The following is a 7,298-nucleotide window of genomic DNA, read 5'->3' as shown; positions in this document are numbered from 1 at the left end:
TTTGCTGGTTTATGTGTCCAAAACCCTTTGAAAACATCAAAATATGCCTGACCATTAATAACTAGTCCATAGAAAAGTTGGCTTCTCGCATGTTTTGGACTTTAATGTGCATCAAATAACATTTAAAGAGGCTATAATATAGTATAGTATAGTATCAAAAACAGACATGATCTAGTCTTTACCTATTAATTCTGAGTCTTTTAAATAAACTGTCTTTTTTACATTTACAGTAGGTGTCTAAAAAGGTAGTACTCTTTTTTGATCGGCTAACCTCTGCTAATTTTACAGTCACATTTCTCTTGTGCTTTATAATGGCCACTTGATTAAAAAAAGAGTGCATAGATTTTGGATGCTTGCATCAGAAAATGCTAAGATAATGTTGTGTATCCAGCATACTTGAAATCTCCAGCATTCAATGTACTCTACTTGCCTTTCAAAGAGACATTGTGAGGAGAGGGGGAGAATGGCATTTGATTACAGTCTAAAATGAGCAGCTGTTGAGAGCTCTTCCAGCCGAGAGAGCGACTGGAACACTTTGATAGAACTCGCACATCTTCCTTAGATTTACTGCAGCACAATGTGTAGAATCTGAGAGTTGGGACTTTGCTGGAAAAAGTGAATCAGGAAAAGAGGTCACAAATATATAGGAGTTCACTACGGTGCGTTTAAGTCCTCCTGGGAAGTTTGTATTAACAATTATGAATTATTTGACAGATCAGATGGTCAAAGGAAGCAACCTTTATATCAACAACAGATCTGACGTCAGAATTACAACAGTATGACAACACCTTCAAAGCAAATCACCACATGGAAGGTTACGCACATTAGTCATTTAAAAGCATTCAGGATCCTGGTTTACTAGATCTTACTCTGCTTGAATTGCACGTCAAACTAGTCAAAAAGTTGTACTATAAAAGAACCAGCATTGTTATGTCAACAGCATTGGTAAAAAAAAAAACTATGATGCGTCCTGCGGGTGTAATGACAAGAAAAACTTGCAGATAATGTGGGAGAAAACAAGGTACCGTCACATTGTTGGCCAACAGGAAAGTCCCCCTGACAGGATTTTAATGATGGCTCTAGCAGACTGAATCTCTGCACTCCAGGTCTCATTCAGGTGCCACTTATCAAGGGTGATGGACTGTTTTTTGAAAGCTAATGTGTGAGAGCTGGCGTCAAGCCCAGTTAGAAGGCCCAGCTGTTCCAATCACTTTGACATCAATCTGCAACGTCCAACCCAGGATCACACCCTATAAACACAGATGTCAGTTCACAGGAGAGAAGGCTAAACATAAACTAAACAAACTTCTGTCACTGCAATATTTGATCACCATATATTTAACAATTATAAATAAAGACAAATTCACATTTAGTCATTTATTTACAAATAAATATAAATACAAATTTAAAATGATCAAGAGGTTCTAGATTATGGCATCAATTACTAATTCATTAACTGAAAAATGTAAATAAATAATTAGAAAAAAATTACTAATATTTGCTGAATATTGAATTTTGCTCAACAAAAATAACTTCAAATACATCTAATTTCATCTTTTCAATTTCATTTTGTCATCTTGAAGTTTTGTATATAGTATACCACTGTTCAAAGGTTTGAGGTCAGTATGCTTTTTAAAAAGAAATTAATACTTTTATTCAGCAAGGATTAATTAAATCGATCAAGTGACAGTAAAGACATTTATAATGTTAAAAAAGATTTCTATTTCAAATAAATGTTATTTTGAACTTCCATTCATCAGCGAATCCTGAAAAATGCATCATGGTTTCCACAAAAATATTAAGCAGCAAAACTGTTAATCAGTATGTTAGAATGATTTCTGAAGGATCATGTGACAGTGTGATCATGAAGACTGGAGTAACGGCTGTTGAAAACTCAGCACTGCCTTCACATAAATATATTACTATTTTCAAATACATGGCTAATTGCTTTCTTTTTTTTGAAGTGGCAGTCTTTGTCCTCCACACTAAATTTAGCATGGGCAAAAAGCTCAAGAATTTTTTTTTTAAATGACTGACAGCACTTTAATGAATAGGCGCATTTCAGAATGCAATTCAAAAACTCAAAAATATTTCCCTACAAATATGTTTACCTCAAACAAGGGATTGAATGCACACAATAACTTATGCACCTGCTCCCATCAGACAAATCTGCCGAATAGCCTTGAATAGTAACAGGGCACCCGCTGCCATAGCTGAACTGGCAAAGTGCGATCTAATAACAGTCTAATCTCATTTCCATCTATATTGAATTGCCTTTACGATATGCACAGCTCAATGGGTGTTAGCCATTATACCAGTGGATGAGCTGATCCAGCCTGCAGAGAGTAACATGGGAAGAAGAGTGGACTTCCTTAACGGTGTCATCTCGTTCTATGTAGGAAATGGATGGTGGTCAGGTGTTAAATTTGCCGAGAGCGAAGATCTCCCACCTCAGTTCGTCTGAAGATTGGGCTGTGCACTTTTGGCTGAGTTAACATCTTTCTACAATTTTTGCCTTGCATCTCCTCTTGAAATTGTGAACCAGATAATAAATTCTGAACTACAGAAGGGTGGATTTCTAATATTAAAAGAATAGTTGTTTATTGACTCACCCTGATGTCATTCCATCCCGCTGTCATTTTCTTTACTCTGTGAAAAGATCTGAGTTTTCTATATGAAGAAAGTGGATTGTGAATTACAATGCCAAGCTCTAAAACGGACAAAAAGCACTATAAAAGTACCATAAAATACTCTATTTCATGTCTTTTGAATATGACAGATGTGAGGAACAGCCCAACATTTAAGTCGCTTAGGTTCAATGATAATTTTTCCCTCTGTGGTAGCTTTCAAATTTCATTTGCAGTCATGTTTTTCAAACTTTGACTAGTCACCCAATAGAGAATCAGTCAATGACATTGAACCTGGTGAAATGTGTTTAAAGACTACATCAGTTTAACACACAGGCTATTGTATGGTCTTCAAAAGACTTGTACATGTGTCTATAGACTGATTCAGTTTTTAGTCCTTATTGGGGCATGGCAGTAAAAACTCCATCTGCTTTCATTGTATAAAAAAGAACATCTTGGACGTTCCACCAAATATCTAAATTAAGGTAAGATTTTCATTGTTGGGTGAACAGATCCTTTATTTACCTCCACATGGAATTTGATTATGTCCTCACCACATTCTTGAGATCAAACATCTCTTAAACAGCCCCCTGAGACTTCAATAGAGATTGTAGGTTGATTCCCAAGCTGAATTCAATTCTACAACTGTATATAATTAAGATCAAGCCATGAGTGACTGAACGGTGAAACTGTAAACTTTGTTTATAAATGAAATGTATTAAAATAAATCAATAAATGCACAGTCCCGCCAGGCACTCAGTATGAAATATTCAGTATCCAACAACATTGCATTTTCATTCAATGCCACTTAAAAGTAATCTCAAGGATTCATAGCTTCCCCATAGCCATGCCTAAATGAGTCAAGACCACTTCTAGCATCTCTTCTTCAAAGAACAACCGAAAAAAGTCCTTAATCAGGCTGAAGAGTAAGGACAAAGCGACCCATACTCATTACCTCAGACTATGTAAACAGGGCATAGCAGCCGTTAATGAGAGCCTGTAAAATGGTGGCGATGGGGAGTCTGAATAAAGACATCTGAGCTGCTTTTGTAGCTCTCAGACGGACAGCTCACATGACATCACTGGGCTCTGGGCGTTTGATCGCTGAGTCATATACACCTCCTGAAATAACTCTTGACATCATTGGAGGGTGGTGTACGGGAGGGACATACACACGGTTGGCATAATGGAAAGCTCACAGAAGTGCATGTTGTTTTTGGCTTTCAGATTGGAAAAAAGTTGTATCAAGTAGAATAAATGGTCAAATCATTCACCTTTTGAAAGCATATCCACGTCATGGGCATTCAGCTCAACAAGCACTCACAACGCCAAGGTCATGGGTCTAATTCCCTGGGAACACACATGCTGAAAAGTCAGTATAAGTAGATGATATCTGCTTTTGCATTGCAAAACAAACACACTAACAAAAGACACTGAAAGCAGAGATGATGAATAATACAGCACATTTGTCTCGCCGTTCAGCACTTGCTTTCAACATTAATCTTCTCCGGTTATGGCAAGGCTTTCGAAAAATAAACCAGCAGGTGTTTGAAGATTTCATGCTGATGGAACAAAGTCATATAAATCATATGAAGTGTTAACAGATATAGTATACAATAAACATGAGGCCTTCGGTAATTGCATTGTTAGACTTGATTTATTTCCTGGTTCTTACATGGAAACGGCATTAAATAAATGTTCCAGGTATAAAAAACATGACAAACCCAACATGAAGACATTTGGCACATTTGTTAGATCTTAACAAAGCACCATCTCTATAGATTTGTATAAATGTATTATATTACCCAAGTAATTAAGTATTTTTATAAATTAAAACAGGTTTAAGTAGACAAGATATGATTAATGAGTTACTAATTAAATTTGAAGTAATTTTATATCAAAAATAATTCAAGACAAAGGAATCAATTGAATATACATATTTCATAAAGTGGCACAAACCACAATAAGTGCATAAGACGTTTAGTGTTCAAGGTGTACACAAGGTTATGAACCAAACAAAATGTTACCAATGAAGTAGGCAAATTTGAAATCCTATTTAGACCTATGCACATGAAATACTCATCAGAAAGTCATGTGTTCAAGCAGGACCGCGGTGGTGCTTTTCATGTACTGATCCATTAAACTGCTAGCTAGACCTAAAGGGTTCACGTCTTTCAAGTGACCTCCATACGCATCCTTTTGACGCCTTTCATTTAAGAGAAAAATAAAGGAAACAAAAAGAGCCCTACTACACTCATTAGTGTCCATTACCAAGATCCCTCCAGCACCTGAGTGCAATATGAGACTCATAACCTCAACCCAATACCTAAAAAAAACATTAATAATTCTCAAATTTTCCCATTCCAAAAAAGAAAACACCTTGCTAATTTAGCGATCTTCTCTCTTTACTTTTATAACCTAAGTCTTCAACAATGATACGTGGAAAGGGAGGTATCATTGTAAACAAATAAATAATCATATTTCAGTAGATTTTAAAACTTATATTTTAATTCACTGTTAACATGATGTGTGTAGTTTCTGTACCATTGGCTCCTCCAGATATTTCAGCTGCATCTGAAATCGCAAACGTCCCAACTGATTAATAGGCAAACGAAGTAGTGTGTCCGAATTCACACAGTATTCATAATAACAGTACGCCAATGGTGCCTGGATGACGCCCGAATTACATTCACACTGTACACACATTGTTACTATCTAGAATATAGTTCTTTAATTGTTAGCAGGTAATTACTTATTCCAGGGGTGCAAACACATGTATGGTCAAAAAAGAGAGAGGTAATCGAAGCCCCCGCCCAGTGGCAAATATCCAGATACTTACATTGCCACCAACCCCTACCATCCCCAGCCCACCCCATAGGCACAGTCAAGACTAAAATGAAATTCTGAAAATCAAAATACACAGACGCTAATTTGTAATATTCCATTTCATTTTTTATTCCGAAACATAAACTCTCATTGAACTATCTTATTGCTTTACTCCAACTTCCTCTTCTTCCTGGCCACCTCCTGCAACGTATCCAGGGCCTTGTGTCTGGCTTCATTAATTTTCTTATCAACATGTTTGAGACGTGTCTGCCTCTCTTCGGCCAGAGCAGTGGTCTTGGCCTTCTCTGCACTTTCACATGTAGCACTGCAGCCATACTCCACCTGCCTCTTCTGCTTTGCCTCCATCCTCTTCTCTCTGTCGGTCTTGTCCCTTCTCCCTGCAACCCTAATGTTCTGGCAGAGAGTTTTATCAACTGGCCCCAGTTTGATGTCATCTATTTTGAACATGCCAATGCCAGTCTTGCCCTTTGACCTCAGCACATATTTGACAGTCTGCACTGCATCAAAGGTGGATATCTTCATGCTAGATCTTTTAGCATCAATCACATCTCCCATGAGACTAAAGGAGGACTCTACCAGTGGTCCATGGAAGATGGAGAGGGCCCCTCTGATAACCTGGCTGAGAGCTGGATACTTCCCCAAACTCATGACATGGGCCCACCACTTCACAATGTCATCTCCATCTTCATACTTGGCCAGGTTGGGGTCCACATTGTACCTAATGATCTCCTGGGTGATGTCACTCTCTAGGGGCACTAAATCACACACACAGACACACGGATGGAGAGTGCGGCGGCGCACACGGAGCGGAAAAGACCCGCTCATGAAAGCTGCGCGAGAATGAAACCCGATCCACATATTTTCGGCTTTTCAATAGCAGCCGCCAGGGGCGTAGCACCAAATTTTGGGCCCTGGGTACAAACCATCTTGCTGGGCCCCCAATACCATAGTGATACCAATGGGTAAGGTATTGCATTTTTATCATAAAAACACTTTAAATGTAAACAAAATAGGCCACACTCTGATTAATATATTTTTGTTTTATTGTCGAAAGTACTACTTACTGAGATGACAAAAGGTCTAGCAGGTCCAAACCTGGACTAAATCAAATATACTGTAAAGCAGTTCTGAAAATGACCATACCAAATGAGAAAAACTTTGGTCTGAAACACAAACTAAATAATGTCAGTTTTTACTAAATGCCCATTGACGGGTCTTTGCATGCGCAAATTTGCTGATCAGGTCTTTAAAGTCCAGTTTTTTGCTAGCATTTGAACAATAGTTTTCCTGTGCTTATCAGTAAGAGTTGTTGGCCATAATCCTGGGTCCTCTGACAATCCCTCTCCAGTATCCCTAAGTCTCTCATTCTCTTCTCTTTCCTCTTCAGCTCTGTCCTCCTGCTCCTGACTACCTTCATCACATTCTTCACTTTCCCTCTGATCACTTATATGAATATCAACCTCATCTTCTATTTCTGCCTCTGCTACAAGAGGAAATAAGCAAAATGGGTACATTGTTATTGTACACATTTAAACTTTAAACTGTAAACTTTAAACTGTAATTAGTAATTACACTTTAAAGTTTAAATGTGTACAATAACAATGTACTAATTTTGCTTATTTCCTCTTAACACTTAATTACTAATTACTAAGTGTTAAAAAGCTCACCTTGTCTCACTGTCACACTCACATCCACCTCACTGTCACTGCTTTCACCTAGCCATGATGAGGGGCCTGCTGCTGCAGGGTCTGACTCTGAAACTGAAATATATGGCTTCAAATGGTTGCTAAAATATCCTTTATTGTCACAATACCTTTTTTTTAA

General features: G+C 37.8%; 1 long non-coding RNA gene across 1 annotated transcript; it reads right to left on the bottom strand.

Annotated features, from left to right (window-relative positions):
- Positions 1 to 257: 257 nt before the first annotated feature.
- On the bottom strand, positions 258 to 5,155 carry LOC132126652 (uncharacterized). Its single transcript, XR_009427429.1, has 3 exons — positions 3,902 to 5,155; positions 2,613 to 2,710; positions 258 to 1,250 (listed from the first exon to the last, which is right to left on the bottom strand). It is a non-coding gene; the product is annotated as an uncharacterized LOC132126652 (long non-coding RNA).
- Positions 5,156 to 7,298: the final 2,143 nt, after the last annotated feature.

Source organism: Carassius carassius, chromosome 44 (genome assembly GCF_963082965.1).
Source record: "Carassius carassius chromosome 44, fCarCar2.1, whole genome shotgun sequence".
NCBI lineage: Eukaryota > Metazoa > Chordata > Actinopteri > Cypriniformes > Cyprinidae > Carassius > Carassius carassius.
Note: the sequence above shows the minus strand (reverse complement) of the source record. Positions and strands in the feature narration are given on the sequence as shown.